The sequence below is a fragment of the Schistocerca gregaria genome, chromosome 5 (genome assembly GCF_023897955.1).
Source record: "Schistocerca gregaria isolate iqSchGreg1 chromosome 5, iqSchGreg1.2, whole genome shotgun sequence".
NCBI classification, from domain to species: Eukaryota; Metazoa; Arthropoda; class Insecta; order Orthoptera; family Acrididae; genus Schistocerca; species Schistocerca gregaria.
In genome coordinates this window covers 244,412,007-244,428,964 of record NC_064924.1, presented here as the reverse complement: position 1 = coordinate 244,428,964, position 16,958 = coordinate 244,412,007, and the positions used below count along the sequence as shown (strand labels likewise).

At 51.9% G+C, this 16,958-nt stretch overlaps 11 non-coding genes and 1 pseudogene across 11 annotated transcripts; all 12 read left to right on the top strand.

Annotated features, from left to right (window-relative positions):
* Positions 1-173: 173 nt before the first annotated feature.
* On the top strand, positions 174-292 carry LOC126273919 (5S ribosomal RNA). Its single transcript, XR_007549753.1, has one exon. It is a non-coding gene; the product is annotated as a 5S ribosomal RNA (ribosomal RNA).
* A 1,281-nt stretch (positions 293-1,573) lies between these two features.
* On the top strand, positions 1,574-1,692 carry LOC126273531 (5S ribosomal RNA). The gene has a single exon (XR_007549380.1). It is a non-coding gene; the product is annotated as a 5S ribosomal RNA (ribosomal RNA).
* Positions 1,693-2,974: 1,282 nt separating this feature from the next.
* Positions 2,975-3,093, top strand: LOC126273530 (5S ribosomal RNA). The gene has a single exon (XR_007549379.1). It is a non-coding gene; the product is annotated as a 5S ribosomal RNA (ribosomal RNA).
* Positions 3,094-4,375: 1,282 nt separating this feature from the next.
* LOC126273529 (5S ribosomal RNA) lies at positions 4,376-4,494 on the top strand. The gene has a single exon (XR_007549378.1). It is a non-coding gene; the product is annotated as a 5S ribosomal RNA (ribosomal RNA).
* A 1,282-nt stretch (positions 4,495-5,776) lies between these two features.
* LOC126274395 (5S ribosomal RNA) lies at positions 5,777-5,895 on the top strand (annotated as a pseudogene).
* A 1,282-nt stretch (positions 5,896-7,177) lies between these two features.
* LOC126273528 (5S ribosomal RNA) lies at positions 7,178-7,296 on the top strand. The gene has a single exon (XR_007549377.1). It is a non-coding gene; the product is annotated as a 5S ribosomal RNA (ribosomal RNA).
* A 1,282-nt stretch (positions 7,297-8,578) lies between these two features.
* LOC126273525 (5S ribosomal RNA) lies at positions 8,579-8,697 on the top strand. Its single transcript, XR_007549375.1, has one exon. It is a non-coding gene; the product is annotated as a 5S ribosomal RNA (ribosomal RNA).
* Positions 8,698-9,979: 1,282 nt separating this feature from the next.
* Positions 9,980-10,098, top strand: LOC126273524 (5S ribosomal RNA). The gene has a single exon (XR_007549374.1). It is a non-coding gene; the product is annotated as a 5S ribosomal RNA (ribosomal RNA).
* A 1,282-nt stretch (positions 10,099-11,380) lies between these two features.
* On the top strand, positions 11,381-11,499 carry LOC126273523 (5S ribosomal RNA). The gene has a single exon (XR_007549373.1). It is a non-coding gene; the product is annotated as a 5S ribosomal RNA (ribosomal RNA).
* Positions 11,500-12,781: 1,282 nt separating this feature from the next.
* On the top strand, positions 12,782-12,900 carry LOC126273522 (5S ribosomal RNA). Its single transcript, XR_007549372.1, has one exon. It is a non-coding gene; the product is annotated as a 5S ribosomal RNA (ribosomal RNA).
* A 1,282-nt stretch (positions 12,901-14,182) lies between these two features.
* LOC126273521 (5S ribosomal RNA) lies at positions 14,183-14,301 on the top strand. Its single transcript, XR_007549371.1, has one exon. It is a non-coding gene; the product is annotated as a 5S ribosomal RNA (ribosomal RNA).
* Positions 14,302-15,583: 1,282 nt separating this feature from the next.
* Positions 15,584-15,702, top strand: LOC126273520 (5S ribosomal RNA). The gene has a single exon (XR_007549370.1). It is a non-coding gene; the product is annotated as a 5S ribosomal RNA (ribosomal RNA).
* The last annotated feature ends 1,256 nt before the right edge of the window (positions 15,703-16,958 follow it).

The window sequence follows — 16,958 nt, the reverse complement described above, 5'->3', positions numbered from 1 at the left end:
TGCAACGAGCAGCTGTGTTGTGCGTGTGGTCCACGTGGCGGCGCGCCTCACTGCGCGTCGCCTTCGAGGTGGAAGGACGTGCTTTGCGTCAAATGCGCCACCGAAAACGGCGATTGCGTGTGTTGGGAGGAGAGGCGAAGCCTTCTTCTGCCGTGCGGCTACAGTATAACGACGCCAACGGCCATACCATGTTGAATACACTGGTTCTCGTCCGATCACCGAAGTTAAGCAACATCGGGCCCGGTTAGTACTTGGATGGGTGACCGCCTGGGAACACCGGGTGCTGTTGGCTCCCTCTCTTTTTTTAAATTTTACGTCACTACACCTGCCAGCCCTCTTTTCATAAAAACGCTCAGGTGCGACAAAGATGCTTCCACAAGCATTTTAAACTACTGTATTAAACGTAAGATGCGAAATTACAGTAATGAACTCAGTTTGAACAAGAGTGCACGGAGGAAGAGTGCTAGGAACTCGTTGAAAATAACGAAACACTGCGAATCGACAGATGTGCTCTTGAAATGCGTCAGAGCCTACTGTTTAGTAGGAGCGCTAAATTCCAAAAACTAACTACATTAAAAAAAACCTGTTCCCGTCCGACCACCGAAGATAAGCAACAACGTTAGTATTTGGACCGGCGACCGCCTGGGAACTATGGCTGTCTTCATTTCTTGCTTTCTTGTCATTACCCCTGGCAGCCCTTTTTTCATGCTACCTTTCTCATGTGACAAAGATGCTTCCATACTGATTTTAAACTATCGTAAGATACGATATTAAGGAACTCAGTTTGAAAAGAGTGCGCCAAGGAAGACTTCCAAAGAGTCTCTGGAAATAACAAAACAGTATGAAGTGACAGAAATGTTGTGAAATACGTCAGGGCATATTGTTTTGTAGCAGTGCACAACGGAAAATTTGTAAACAAAAATTTACCTTTCGTCGCTACAAGAGATGGATGCTTTGTCGAACAGCCTGTGTCTAGTGTGCATGTTTTCGCACCTTTCCACGGCACGGCGCAGCACAGAGTTGCTCTGGTAGCTCCGAACGGCCGCACACGGCGCCTCGGACACGCCGGTTCGGCCCGCGCCCATCTCGCAGATGTTTCTCGTGCTTGTGCTGTCATATGGACCGCGACCCGAGCGGCAGCGAGCGGCAGTCGAGCAAAGTCGGGACAAGTCGGGACGGAAGGGGACAGCCGAGAATGCACCGTGCGAATTACGCAAATATCTGGAAGCGCGACGCGTGTCAGGCAGGTGAGAACGCTTCCCTCGGTCCAGCAGGACACTGCCACACCCCGCGCAGTCCCCCCGCCGCCGGCCGCGCCCAAGCCCTGCGCCGGATAACAATAATAAGGTGCGTCTCCCGCGAGTGTCGGAGGCCGCACGAATCAAACGAATGACAGCCGGTGCAACGAGCAGCTGTGTTGTGCGTGTGGTCCACGTGGCGGCGCGCCTCACTGCGCGTCGCCTTCGAGGTGGAAGGACGTGCTTTGCGTCAAATGCGCCACCGAAAACGGCGATTGCGTGTGTTGGGAGGAGAGGCGAAGCCTTCTTCTGCCGTGCGGCTACAGTATAACGACGCCAACGGCCATACCATGTTGAATACACCGGTTCTCGTCCGATCACCGAAGTTAAGCAACATCGGGCCCGGTTAGTACTTGGATGGGTGACCGCCTGGGAACACCGGGTGCTGTTGGCTCCCTCTCTTTTTTTAAATTTTACGTCACTACACCTGCCAGCCCTCTTTTCATAAAAACGCTCAGGTGCGACAAAGATGCTTCCACAAGCATTTTAAACTACTGTATTAAACGTAAGATGCGAAATTACAGTAATGAACTCAGTTTGAACAAGAGTGCACGGAGGAAGAGTGCTAGGAACTCGTTGAAAATAACGAAACACTGCGAATCGACAGATGTGCTCTTGAAATGCGTCAGAGCCTACTGTTTAGTAGGAGCGCTAAATTCCAAAAACTAACTACATTAAAAAAAAACCTGTTCCCGTCCGACCACCGAAGATAAGCAACAACGTTAGTATTTGGACCGGCGACCGCCTGGGAACTATGGCTGTCTTCATTTCTTGCTTTCTTGTCATTACCCCTGGCAGCCCTTTTTTCATGCTACCTTTCTCATGTGACAAAGATGCTTCCATACTGATTTTAAACTATCGTAAGATACGATATTAAGGAACTCAGTTTGAAAAGAGTGCGCCAAGGAAGACTTCCAAAGAGTCTCTGGAAATAACAAAACAGTATGAAGTGACAGAAATGTTGTGAAATACGTCAGGGCATATTGTTTTGTAGCAGTGCACAACGGAAAATTTGTAAACAAAAATTTACCTTTCGTCGCTACAAGAGATGGATGCTTTGTCGAACAGCCTGTGTCTAGTGTGCATGTTTTCGCACCTTTCCACGGCACGGCGCAGCACAGAGTTGCTCTGGTAGCTCCGAACGGCCGCACACGGCGCCTCGGACACGCCGGTTCGGCCCGCGCCCATCTCGCAGATGTTTCTCGTGCTTGTGCTGTCATATGGACCGCGACCCGAGCGGCAGCGAGCGGCAGTCGAGCAAAGTCGGGACAAGTCGGGACGGAAGGGGACAGCCGAGAATGCACCGTGCGAATTACGCAAATATCTGGAAGCGCGACACGTGTCAGGCAGGTGAGAACACTTCCCTCGGTCCAGCAGGACACTGCCACACCCCGCGCAGTCCCCCCGCCGCCGGCCGCGCCCAAGCCCTGCGCCGGATAACAATAATAAGGTGCGTCTCCCGCGAGTGTCGGAGGCCGCACGAATCAAACGAATGACAGCCGGTGCAACGAGCAGCTGTGTTGTGCGTGTGGTCCACGTGGCGGCGCGCCTCACTGCGCGTCGCCTTCGAGGTGGAAGGACGTGCTTTGCGTCAAATGCGCCACCGAAAACGGCGATTGCGTGTGTTGGGAGGAGAGGCGAAGCCTTCTTCTGCCGTGCGGCTACAGTATAACGACGCCAACGGCCATACCATGTTGAATACACCGGTTCTCGTCCGATCACCGAAGTTAAGCAACATCGGGCCCGGTTAGTACTTGGATGGGTGACCGCCTGGGAACACCGGGTGCTGTTGGCTCCCTCTCTTTTTTTAAATTTTACGTCACTACACCTGCCAGCCCTCTTTTCATAAAAACGCTCAGGTGCGACAAAGATGCTTCCACAAGCATTTTAAACTACTGTATTAAACGTAAGATGCGAAATTACAGTAATGAACTCAGTTTGAACAAGAGTGCACGGAGGAAGAGTGCTAGGAACTCGTTGAAAATAACGAAACACTGCGAATCGACAGATGTGCTCTTGAAATGCGTCAGAGCCTACTGTTTAGTAGGAGCGCTAAATTCCAAAAACTAACTACATTAAAAAAAAACCTGTTCCCGTCCGACCACCGAAGATAAGCAACAACGTTAGTATTTGGACCGGCGACCGCCTGGGAACTATGGCTGTCTTCATTTCTTGCTTTCTTGTCATTACCCCTGGCAGCCCTTTTTTCATGCTACCTTTCTCATGTGACAAAGATGCTTCCATACTGATTTTAAACTATCGTAAGATACGATATTAAGGAACTCAGTTTGAAAAGAGTGCGCCAAGGAAGACTTCCAAAGAGTCTCTGGAAATAACAAAACAGTATGAAGTGACAGAAATGTTGTGAAATACGTCAGGGCATATTGTTTTGTAGCAGTGCACAACGGAAAATTTGTAAACAAAAATTTACCTTTCGTCGCTACAAGAGATGGATGCTTTGTCGAACAGCCTGTGTCTAGTGTGCATGTTTTCGCACCTTTCCACGGCACGGCGCAGCACAGAGTTGCTCTGGTAGCTCCGAACGGCCGCACACGGCGCCTCGGACACGCCGGTTCGGCCCGCGCCCATCTCGCAGATGTTTCTCGTGCTTGTGCTGTCATATGGACCGCGACCCGAGCGGCAGCGAGCGGCAGTCGAGCAAAGTCGGGACAAGTCGGGACGGAAGGGGACAGCCGAGAATGCACCGTGCGAATTACGCAAATATCTGGAAGCGCGACGCGTGTCAGGCAGGTGAGAACGCTTCCCTCGGTCCAGCAGGACACTGCCACACCCCGCGCAGTCCCCCCGCCGCCGGCCGCGCCCAAGCCCTGCGCCGGATAACAATAATAAGGTGCGTCTCCCGCGAGTGTCGGAGGCCGCACGAATCAAACGAATGACAGCCGGTGCAACGAGCAGCTGTGTTGTGCGTGTGGTCCACGTGGCGGCGCGCCTCACTGCGCGTCGCCTTCGAGGTGGAAGGACGTGCTTTGCGTCAAATGCGCCACCGAAAACGGCGATTGCGTGTGTTGGGAGGAGAGGCGAAGCCTTCTTCTGCCGTGCGGCTACAGTATAACGACGCCAACGGCCATACCATGTTGAATACACCGGTTCTCGTCCGATCACCGAAGTTAAGCAACATCGGGCCCGGTTAGTACTTGGATGGGTGACCGCCTGGGAACACCGGGTGCTGTTGGCTCCCTCTCTTTTTTTAAATTTTACGTCACTACACCTGCCAGCCCTCTTTTCATAAAAACGCTCAGGTGCGACAAAGATGCTTCCACAAGCATTTTAAACTACTGTATTAAACGTAAGATGCGAAATTACAGTAATGAACTCAGTTTGAACAAGAGTGCACGGAGGAAGAGTGCTAGGAACTCGTTGAAAATAACGAAACACTGCGAATCGACAGATGTGCTCTTGAAATGCGTCAGAGCCTACTGTTTAGTAGGAGCGCTAAATTCCAAAAACTAACTACATTAAAAAAAAACCTGTTCCCGTCCGACCACCGAAGATAAGCAACAACGTTAGTATTTGGACCGGCGACCGCCTGGGAACTATGGCTGTCTTCATTTCTTGCTTTCTTGTCATTACCCCTGGCAGCCCTTTTTTCATGCTACCTTTCTCATGTGACAAAGATGCTTCCATACTGATTTTAAACTATCGTAAGATACGATATTAAGGAACTCAGTTTGAAAAGAGTGCGCCAAGGAAGACTTCCAAAGAGTCTCTGGAAATAACAAAACAGTATGAAGTGACAGAAATGTTGTGAAATACGTCAGGGCATATTGTTTTGTAGCAGTGCACAACGGAAAATTTGTAAACAAAAATTTACCTTTCGTCGCTACAAGAGATGGATGCTTTGTCGAACAGCCTGTGTCTAGTGTGCATGTTTTCGCACCTTTCCACGGCACGGCGCAGCACAGAGTTGCTCTGGTAGCTCCGAACGGCCGCACACGGCGCCTCGGACACGCCGGTTCGGCCCGCGCCCATCTCGCAGATGTTTCTCGTGCTTGTGCTGTCATATGGACCGCGACCCGAGCGGCAGCGAGCGGCAGTCGAGCAAAGTCGGGACAAGTCGGGACGGAAGGGGACAGCCGAGAATGCACCGTGCGAATTACGCAAATATCTGGAAGCGCGACACGTGTCAGGCAGGTGAGAACACTTCCCTCGGTCCAGCAGGACACTGCCACACCCCGCGCAGTCCCCCCGCCGCCGGCCGCGCCCAAGCCCTGCGCCGGATAACAATAATAAGGTGCGTCTCCCGCGAGTGTCGGAGGCCGCACGAATCAAACGAATGACAGCCGGTGCAACGAGCAGCTGTGTTGTGCGTGTGGTCCACGTGGCGGCGCGCCTCACTGCGCGTCGCCTTCGAGGTGGAAGGACGTGCTTTGCGTCAAATGCGCCACCGAAAACGGCGATTGCGTGTGTTGGGAGGAGAGGCGAAGCCTTCTTCTGCCGTGCGGCTACAGTATAACGACGCCAACGGCCATACCATGTTGAATACACCGGTTCTCGTCCGATCACCGAAGTTAAGCAACATCGGGCCCGGTTAGTACTTGGATGGGTGACCGCCTGGAACACGCGATCTAGTGTGGCTCCCTCTCTTTTTTTAAATTTTACGTCACTACACCTGCCAGCCCTCTTTTCATAAAAACGCTCAGGTGCGACAAAGATGCTTCCACAAGCATTTTAAACTACTGTATTAAACGTAAGATGCGAAATTACAGTAATGAACTCAGTTTGAACAAGAGTGCACGGAGGAAGAGTGCTAGGAACTCGTTGAAAATAACGAAACACTGCGAATCGACAGATGTGCTCTTGAAATGCGTCAGAGCCTACTGTTTAGTAGGAGCGCTAAATTCCAAAAACTAACTACATTAAAAAAAAACCTGTTCCCGTCCGACCACCGAAGATAAGCAACAACGTTAGTATTTGGACCGGCGACCGCCTGGGAACTATGGCTGTCTTCATTTCTTGCTTTCTTGTCATTACCCCTGGCAGCCCTTTTTTCATGCTACCTTTCTCATGTGACAAAGATGCTTCCATACTGATTTTAAACTATCGTAAGATACGATATTAAGGAACTCAGTTTGAAAAGAGTGCGCCAAGGAAGACTTCCAAAGAGTCTCTGGAAATAACAAAACAGTATGAAGTGACAGAAATGTTGTGAAATACGTCAGGGCATATTGTTTTGTAGCAGTGCACAACGGAAAATTTGTAAACAAAAATTTACCTTTCGTCGCTACAAGAGATGGATGCTTTGTCGAACAGCCTGTGTCTAGTGTGCATGTTTTCGCACCTTTCCACGGCACGGCGCAGCACAGAGTTGCTCTGGTAGCTCCGAACGGCCGCACACGGCGCCTCGGACACGCCGGTTCGGCCCGCGCCCATCTCGCAGATGTTTCTCGTGCTTGTGCTGTCATATGGACCGCGACCCGAGCGGCAGCGAGCGGCAGTCGAGCAAAGTCGGGACAAGTCGGGACGGAAGGGGACAGCCGAGAATGCACCGTGCGAATTACGCAAATATCTGGAAGCGCGACGCGTGTCAGGCAGGTGAGAACGCTTCCCTCGGTCCAGCAGGACACTGCCACACCCCGCGCAGTCCCCCCGCCGCCGGCCGCGCCCAAGCCCTGCGCCGGATAACAATAATAAGGTGCGTCTCCCGCGAGTGTCGGAGGCCGCACGAATCAAACGAATGACAGCCGGTGCAACGAGCAGCTGTGTTGTGCGTGTGGTCCACGTGGCGGCGCGCCTCACTGCGCGTCGCCTTCGAGGTGGAAGGACGTGCTTTGCGTCAAATGCGCCACCGAAAACGGCGATTGCGTGTGTTGGGAGGAGAGGCGAAGCCTTCTTCTGCCGTGCGGCTACAGTATAACGACGCCAACGGCCATACCATGTTGAATACACCGGTTCTCGTCCGATCACCGAAGTTAAGCAACATCGGGCCCGGTTAGTACTTGGATGGGTGACCGCCTGGGAACACCGGGTGCTGTTGGCTCCCTCTCTTTTTTTAAATTTTACGTCACTACACCTGCCAGCCCTCTTTTCATAAAAACGCTCAGGTGCGACAAAGATGCTTCCACAAGCATTTTAAACTACTGTATTAAACGTAAGATGCGAAATTACAGTAATGAACTCAGTTTGAACAAGAGTGCACGGAGGAAGAGTGCTAGGAACTCGTTGAAAATAACGAAACACTGCGAATCGACAGATGTGCTCTTGAAATGCGTCAGAGCCTACTGTTTAGTAGGAGCGCTAAATTCCAAAAACTAACTACATTAAAAAAAAACCTGTTCCCGTCCGACCACCGAAGATAAGCAACAACGTTAGTATTTGGACCGGCGACCGCCTGGGAACTATGGCTGTCTTCATTTCTTGCTTTCTTGTCATTACCCCTGGCAGCCCTTTTTTCATGCTACCTTTCTCATGTGACAAAGATGCTTCCATACTGATTTTAAACTATCGTAAGATACGATATTAAGGAACTCAGTTTGAAAAGAGTGCGCCAAGGAAGACTTCCAAAGAGTCTCTGGAAATAACAAAACAGTATGAAGTGACAGAAATGTTGTGAAATACGTCAGGGCATATTGTTTTGTAGCAGTGCACAACGGAAAATTTGTAAACAAAAATTTACCTTTCGTCGCTACAAGAGATGGATGCTTTGTCGAACAGCCTGTGTCTAGTGTGCATGTTTTCGCACCTTTCCACGGCACGGCGCAGCACAGAGTTGCTCTGGTAGCTCCGAACGGCCGCACACGGCGCCTCGGACACGCCGGTTCGGCCCGCGCCCATCTCGCAGATGTTTCTCGTGCTTGTGCTGTCATATGGACCGCGACCCGAGCGGCAGCGAGCGGCAGTCGAGCAAAGTCGGGACAAGTCGGGACGGAAGGGGACAGCCGAGAATGCACCGTGCGAATTACGCAAATATCTGGAAGCGCGACGCGTGTCAGGCAGGTGAGAACGCTTCCCTCGGTCCAGCAGGACACTGCCACACCCCGCGCAGTCCCCCCGCCGCCGGCCGCGCCCAAGCCCTGCGCCGGATAACAATAATAAGGTGCGTCTCCCGCGAGTGTCGGAGGCCGCACGAATCAAACGAATGACAGCCGGTGCAACGAGCAGCTGTGTTGTGCGTGTGGTCCACGTGGCGGCGCGCCTCACTGCGCGTCGCCTTCGAGGTGGAAGGACGTGCTTTGCGTCAAATGCGCCACCGAAAACGGCGATTGCGTGTGTTGGGAGGAGAGGCGAAGCCTTCTTCTGCCGTGCGGCTACAGTATAACGACGCCAACGGCCATACCATGTTGAATACACCGGTTCTCGTCCGATCACCGAAGTTAAGCAACATCGGGCCCGGTTAGTACTTGGATGGGTGACCGCCTGGGAACACCGGGTGCTGTTGGCTCCCTCTCTTTTTTTAAATTTTACGTCACTACACCTGCCAGCCCTCTTTTCATAAAAACGCTCAGGTGCGACAAAGATGCTTCCACAAGCATTTTAAACTACTGTATTAAACGTAAGATGCGAAATTACAGTAATGAACTCAGTTTGAACAAGAGTGCACGGAGGAAGAGTGCTAGGAACTCGTTGAAAATAACGAAACACTGCGAATCGACAGATGTGCTCTTGAAATGCGTCAGAGCCTACTGTTTAGTAGGAGCGCTAAATTCCAAAAACTAACTACATTAAAAAAAAACCTGTTCCCGTCCGACCACCGAAGATAAGCAACAACGTTAGTATTTGGACCGGCGACCGCCTGGGAACTATGGCTGTCTTCATTTCTTGCTTTCTTGTCATTACCCCTGGCAGCCCTTTTTTCATGCTACCTTTCTCATGTGACAAAGATGCTTCCATACTGATTTTAAACTATCGTAAGATACGATATTAAGGAACTCAGTTTGAAAAGAGTGCGCCAAGGAAGACTTCCAAAGAGTCTCTGGAAATAACAAAACAGTATGAAGTGACAGAAATGTTGTGAAATACGTCAGGGCATATTGTTTTGTAGCAGTGCACAACGGAAAATTTGTAAACAAAAATTTACCTTTCGTCGCTACAAGAGATGGATGCTTTGTCGAACAGCCTGTGTCTAGTGTGCATGTTTTCGCACCTTTCCACGGCACGGCGCAGCACAGAGTTGCTCTGGTAGCTCCGAACGGCCGCACACGGCGCCTCGGACACGCCGGTTCGGCCCGCGCCCATCTCGCAGATGTTTCTCGTGCTTGTGCTGTCATATGGACCGCGACCCGAGCGGCAGCGAGCGGCAGTCGAGCAAAGTCGGGACAAGTCGGGACGGAAGGGGACAGCCGAGAATGCACCGTGCGAATTACGCAAATATCTGGAAGCGCGACACGTGTCAGGCAGGTGAGAACACTTCCCTCGGTCCAGCAGGACACTGCCACACCCCGCGCAGTCCCCCCGCCGCCGGCCGCGCCCAAGCCCTGCGCCGGATAACAATAATAAGGTGCGTCTCCCGCGAGTGTCGGAGGCCGCACGAATCAAACGAATGACAGCCGGTGCAACGAGCAGCTGTGTTGTGCGTGTGGTCCACGTGGCGGCGCGCCTCACTGCGCGTCGCCTTCGAGGTGGAAGGACGTGCTTTGCGTCAAATGCGCCACCGAAAACGGCGATTGCGTGTGTTGGGAGGAGAGGCGAAGCCTTCTTCTGCCGTGCGGCTACAGTATAACGACGCCAACGGCCATACCATGTTGAATACACCGGTTCTCGTCCGATCACCGAAGTTAAGCAACATCGGGCCCGGTTAGTACTTGGATGGGTGACCGCCTGGGAACACCGGGTGCTGTTGGCTCCCTCTCTTTTTTTAAATTTTACGTCACTACACCTGCCAGCCCTCTTTTCATAAAAACGCTCAGGTGCGACAAAGATGCTTCCACAAGCATTTTAAACTACTGTATTAAACGTAAGATGCGAAATTACAGTAATGAACTCAGTTTGAACAAGAGTGCACGGAGGAAGAGTGCTAGGAACTCGTTGAAAATAACGAAACACTGCGAATCGACAGATGTGCTCTTGAAATGCGTCAGAGCCTACTGTTTAGTAGGAGCGCTAAATTCCAAAAACTAACTACATTAAAAAAAAACCTGTTCCCGTCCGACCACCGAAGATAAGCAACAACGTTAGTATTTGGACCGGCGACCGCCTGGGAACTATGGCTGTCTTCATTTCTTGCTTTCTTGTCATTACCCCTGGCAGCCCTTTTTTCATGCTACCTTTCTCATGTGACAAAGATGCTTCCATACTGATTTTAAACTATCGTAAGATACGATATTAAGGAACTCAGTTTGAAAAGAGTGCGCCAAGGAAGACTTCCAAAGAGTCTCTGGAAATAACAAAACAGTATGAAGTGACAGAAATGTTGTGAAATACGTCAGGGCATATTGTTTTGTAGCAGTGCACAACGGAAAATTTGTAAACAAAAATTTACCTTTCGTCGCTACAAGAGATGGATGCTTTGTCGAACAGCCTGTGTCTAGTGTGCATGTTTTCGCACCTTTCCACGGCACGGCGCAGCACAGAGTTGCTCTGGTAGCTCCGAACGGCCGCACACGGCGCCTCGGACACGCCGGTTCGGCCCGCGCCCATCTCGCAGATGTTTCTCGTGCTTGTGCTGTCATATGGACCGCGACCCGAGCGGCAGCGAGCGGCAGTCGAGCAAAGTCGGGACAAGTCGGGACGGAAGGGGACAGCCGAGAATGCACCGTGCGAATTACGCAAATATCTGGAAGCGCGACGCGTGTCAGGCAGGTGAGAACGCTTCCCTCGGTCCAGCAGGACACTGCCACACCCCGCGCAGTCCCCCCGCCGCCGGCCGCGCCCAAGCCCTGCGCCGGATAACAATAATAAGGTGCGTCTCCCGCGAGTGTCGGAGGCCGCACGAATCAAACGAATGACAGCCGGTGCAACGAGCAGCTGTGTTGTGCGTGTGGTCCACGTGGCGGCGCGCCTCACTGCGCGTCGCCTTCGAGGTGGAAGGACGTGCTTTGCGTCAAATGCGCCACCGAAAACGGCGATTGCGTGTGTTGGGAGGAGAGGCGAAGCCTTCTTCTGCCGTGCGGCTACAGTATAACGACGCCAACGGCCATACCATGTTGAATACACCGGTTCTCGTCCGATCACCGAAGTTAAGCAACATCGGGCCCGGTTAGTACTTGGATGGGTGACCGCCTGGGAACACCGGGTGCTGTTGGCTCCCTCTCTTTTTTTAAATTTTACGTCACTACACCTGCCAGCCCTCTTTTCATAAAAACGCTCAGGTGCGACAAAGATGCTTCCACAAGCATTTTAAACTACTGTATTAAACGTAAGATGCGAAATTACAGTAATGAACTCAGTTTGAACAAGAGTGCACGGAGGAAGAGTGCTAGGAACTCGTTGAAAATAACGAAACACTGCGAATCGACAGATGTGCTCTTGAAATGCGTCAGAGCCTACTGTTTAGTAGGAGCGCTAAATTCCAAAAACTAACTACATTAAAAAAAAACCTGTTCCCGTCCGACCACCGAAGATAAGCAACAACGTTAGTATTTGGACCGGCGACCGCCTGGGAACTATGGCTGTCTTCATTTCTTGCTTTCTTGTCATTACCCCTGGCAGCCCTTTTTTCATGCTACCTTTCTCATGTGACAAAGATGCTTCCATACTGATTTTAAACTATCGTAAGATACGATATTAAGGAACTCAGTTTGAAAAGAGTGCGCCAAGGAAGACTTCCAAAGAGTCTCTGGAAATAACAAAACAGTATGAAGTGACAGAAATGTTGTGAAATACGTCAGGGCATATTGTTTTGTAGCAGTGCACAACGGAAAATTTGTAAACAAAAATTTACCTTTCGTCGCTACAAGAGATGGATGCTTTGTCGAACAGCCTGTGTCTAGTGTGCATGTTTTCGCACCTTTCCACGGCACGGCGCAGCACAGAGTTGCTCTGGTAGCTCCGAACGGCCGCACACGGCGCCTCGGACACGCCGGTTCGGCCCGCGCCCATCTCGCAGATGTTTCTCGTGCTTGTGCTGTCATATGGACCGCGACCCGAGCGGCAGCGAGCGGCAGTCGAGCAAAGTCGGGACAAGTCGGGACGGAAGGGGACAGCCGAGAATGCACCGTGCGAATTACGCAAATATCTGGAAGCGCGACGCGTGTCAGGCAGGTGAGAACGCTTCCCTCGGTCCAGCAGGACACTGCCACACCCCGCGCAGTCCCCCCGCCGCCGGCCGCGCCCAAGCCCTGCGCCGGATAACAATAATAAGGTGCGTCTCCCGCGAGTGTCGGAGGCCGCACGAATCAAACGAATGACAGCCGGTGCAACGAGCAGCTGTGTTGTGCGTGTGGTCCACGTGGCGGCGCGCCTCACTGCGCGTCGCCTTCGAGGTGGAAGGACGTGCTTTGCGTCAAATGCGCCACCGAAAACGGCGATTGCGTGTGTTGGGAGGAGAGGCGAAGCCTTCTTCTGCCGTGCGGCTACAGTATAACGACGCCAACGGCCATACCATGTTGAATACACCGGTTCTCGTCCGATCACCGAAGTTAAGCAACATCGGGCCCGGTTAGTACTTGGATGGGTGACCGCCTGGGAACACCGGGTGCTGTTGGCTCCCTCTCTTTTTTTAAATTTTACGTCACTACACCTGCCAGCCCTCTTTTCATAAAAACGCTCAGGTGCGACAAAGATGCTTCCACAAGCATTTTAAACTACTGTATTAAACGTAAGATGCGAAATTACAGTAATGAACTCAGTTTGAACAAGAGTGCACGGAGGAAGAGTGCTAGGAACTCGTTGAAAATAACGAAACACTGCGAATCGACAGATGTGCTCTTGAAATGCGTCAGAGCCTACTGTTTAGTAGGAGCGCTAAATTCCAAAAACTAACTACATTAAAAAAAAACCTGTTCCCGTCCGACCACCGAAGATAAGCAACAACGTTAGTATTTGGACCGGCGACCGCCTGGGAACTATGGCTGTCTTCATTTCTTGCTTTCTTGTCATTACCCCTGGCAGCCCTTTTTTCATGCTACCTTTCTCATGTGACAAAGATGCTTCCATACTGATTTTAAACTATCGTAAGATACGATATTAAGGAACTCAGTTTGAAAAGAGTGCGCCAAGGAAGACTTCCAAAGAGTCTCTGGAAATAACAAAACAGTATGAAGTGACAGAAATGTTGTGAAATACGTCAGGGCATATTGTTTTGTAGCAGTGCACAACGGAAAATTTGTAAACAAAAATTTACCTTTCGTCGCTACAAGAGATGGATGCTTTGTCGAACAGCCTGTGTCTAGTGTGCATGTTTTCGCACCTTTCCACGGCACGGCGCAGCACAGAGTTGCTCTGGTAGCTCCGAACGGCCGCACACGGCGCCTCGGACACGCCGGTTCGGCCCGCGCCCATCTCGCAGATGTTTCTCGTGCTTGTGCTGTCATATGGACCGCGACCCGAGCGGCAGCGAGCGGCAGTCGAGCAAAGTCGGGACAAGTCGGGACGGAAGGGGACAGCCGAGAATGCACCGTGCGAATTACGCAAATATCTGGAAGCGCGACGCGTGTCAGGCAGGTGAGAACGCTTCCCTCGGTCCAGCAGGACACTGCCACACCCCGCGCAGTCCCCCCGCCGCCGGCCGCGCCCAAGCCCTGCGCCGGATAACAATAATAAGGTGCGTCTCCCGCGAGTGTCGGAGGCCGCACGAATCAAACGAATGACAGCCGGTGCAACGAGCAGCTGTGTTGTGCGTGTGGTCCACGTGGCGGCGCGCCTCACTGCGCGTCGCCTTCGAGGTGGAAGGACGTGCTTTGCGTCAAATGCGCCACCGAAAACGGCGATTGCGTGTGTTGGGAGGAGAGGCGAAGCCTTCTTCTGCCGTGCGGCTACAGTATAACGACGCCAACGGCCATACCATGTTGAATACACCGGTTCTCGTCCGATCACCGAAGTTAAGCAACATCGGGCCCGGTTAGTACTTGGATGGGTGACCGCCTGGGAACACCGGGTGCTGTTGGCTCCCTCTCTTTTTTTAAATTTTACGTCACTACACCTGCCAGCCCTCTTTTCATAAAAACGCTCAGGTGCGACAAAGATGCTTCCACAAGCATTTTAAACTACTGTATTAAACGTAAGATGCGAAATTACAGTAATGAACTCAGTTTGAACAAGAGTGCACGGAGGAAGAGTGCTAGGAACTCGTTGAAAATAACGAAACACTGCGAATCGACAGATGTGCTCTTGAAATGCGTCAGAGCCTACTGTTTAGTAGGAGCGCTAAATTCCAAAAACTAACTACATTAAAAAAAAACCTGTTCCCGTCCGACCACCGAAGATAAGCAACAACGTTAGTATTTGGACCGGCGACCGCCTGGGAACTATGGCTGTCTTCATTTCTTGCTTTCTTGTCATTACCCCTGGCAGCCCTTTTTTCATGCTACCTTTCTCATGTGACAAAGATGCTTCCATACTGATTTTAAACTATCGTAAGATACGATATTAAGGAACTCAGTTTGAAAAGAGTGCGCCAAGGAAGACTTCCAAAGAGTCTCTGGAAATAACAAAACAGTATGAAGTGACAGAAATGTTGTGAAATACGTCAGGGCATATTGTTTTGTAGCAGTGCACAACGGAAAATTTGTAAACAAAAATTTACCTTTCGTCGCTACAAGAGATGGATGCTTTGTCGAACAGCCTGTGTCTAGTGTGCATGTTTTCGCACCTTTCCACGGCACGGCGCAGCACAGAGTTGCTCTGGTAGCTCCGAACGGCCGCACACGGCGCCTCGGACACGCCGGTTCGGCCCGCGCCCATCTCGCAGATGTTTCTCGTGCTTGTGCTGTCATATGGACCGCGACCCGAGTGGCAGCGAGCGGCAGTCGAGCAAAGTCGGGACAAGTCGGGACGGAAGGGGACAGCCGAGAATGCACCGTGCGAATTACGCAAATATCTGGAAGCGCGACGCGTGTCAGGCAGGTGAGAACGCTTCCCTCGGTCCAGCAGGACACTGCCACACCCCGCGCAGTCCCCCCGCCGCCGGCCGCGCCCAAGCCCTGCGCCGGATAACAATAATAAGGTGCGTCTCCCGCGAGTGTCGGAGGCCGCACGAATCAAACGAATGACAGCCGGTGCAACGAGCAGCTGTGTTGTGCGTGTGGTCCACGTGGCGGCGCGCCTCACTGCGCGTCGCCTTCGAGGTGGAAGGACGTGCTTTGCGTCAAATGCGCCACCGAAAACGGCGATTGCGTGTGTTGGGAGGAGAGGCGAAGCCTTCTTCTGCCGTGCGGCTACAGTATAACGACGCCAACGGCCATACCATGTTGAATACACCGGTTCTCGTCCGATCACCGAAGTTAAGCAACATCGGGCCCGGTTAGTACTTGGATGGGTGACCGCCTGGGAACACCGGGTGCTGTTGGCTCCCTCTCTTTTTTTAAATTTTACGTCACTACACCTGCCAGCCCTCTTTTCATAAAAACGCTCAGGTGCGACAAAGATGCTTCCACAAGCATTTTAAACTACTGTATTAAACGTAAGATGCGAAATTACAGTAATGAACTCAGTTTGAACAAGAGTGCACGGAGGAAGAGTGCTAGGAACTCGTTGAAAATAACGAAACACTGCGAATCGACAGATGTGCTCTTGAAATGCGTCAGAGCCTACTGTTTAGTAGGAGCGCTAAATTCCAAAAACTAACTACATTAAAAAAAAACCTGTTCCCGTCCGACCACCGAAGATAAGCAACAACGTTAGTATTTGGACCGGCGACCGCCTGGGAACTATGGCTGTCTTCATTTCTTGCTTTCTTGTCATTACCCCTGGCAGCCCTTTTTTCATGCTACCTTTCTCATGTGACAAAGATGCTTCCATACTGATTTTAAACTATCGTAAGATACGATATTAAGGAACTCAGTTTGAAAAGAGTGCGCCAAGGAAGACTTCCAAAGAGTCTCTGGAAATAACAAAACAGTATGAAGTGACAGAAATGTTGTGAAATACGTCAGGGCATATTGTTTTGTAGCAGTGCACAACGGAAAATTTGTAAACAAAAATTTACCTTTCGTCGCTACAAGAGATGGATGCTTTGTCGAACAGCCTGTGTCTAGTGTGCATGTTTTCGCACCTTTCCACGGCACGGCGCAGCACAGAGTTGCTCTGGTAGCTCCGAACGGCCGCACACGGCGCCTCGGACACGCCGGTTCGGCCCGCGCCCATCTCGCAGATGTTTCTCGTGCTTGTGCTGTCATATGGACCGCGACCCGAGCGGCAGCGAGCGGCAGTCGAGCAAAGTCGGGACAAGTCGGGACGGAAGGGGACAGCCGAGAATGCACCGTGCGAATTACGCAAATATCTGGAAGCGCGACGCGTGTCAGGCAGGTGAGAACGCTTCCCTCGGTCCAGCAGGACACTGCCACACCCCGCGCAGTCCCCCCGCCGCCGGCCGCGCCCAAGCCCTGCGCCGGATAACAATAATAAGGTGCGTCTCCCGCGAGTGTCGGAGGCCGCACGAATCAAACGAATGACAGCCGGTGCAACGAGCAGCTGTGTTGTGCGTGTGGTCCACGTGGCGGCGCGCCTCACTGCGCGTCGCCTTCGAGGTGGAAGGACGTGCTTTGCGTCAAATGCGCCACCGAAAACGGCGATTGCGTGTGTTGGGAGGAGAGGCGAAGCCTTCTT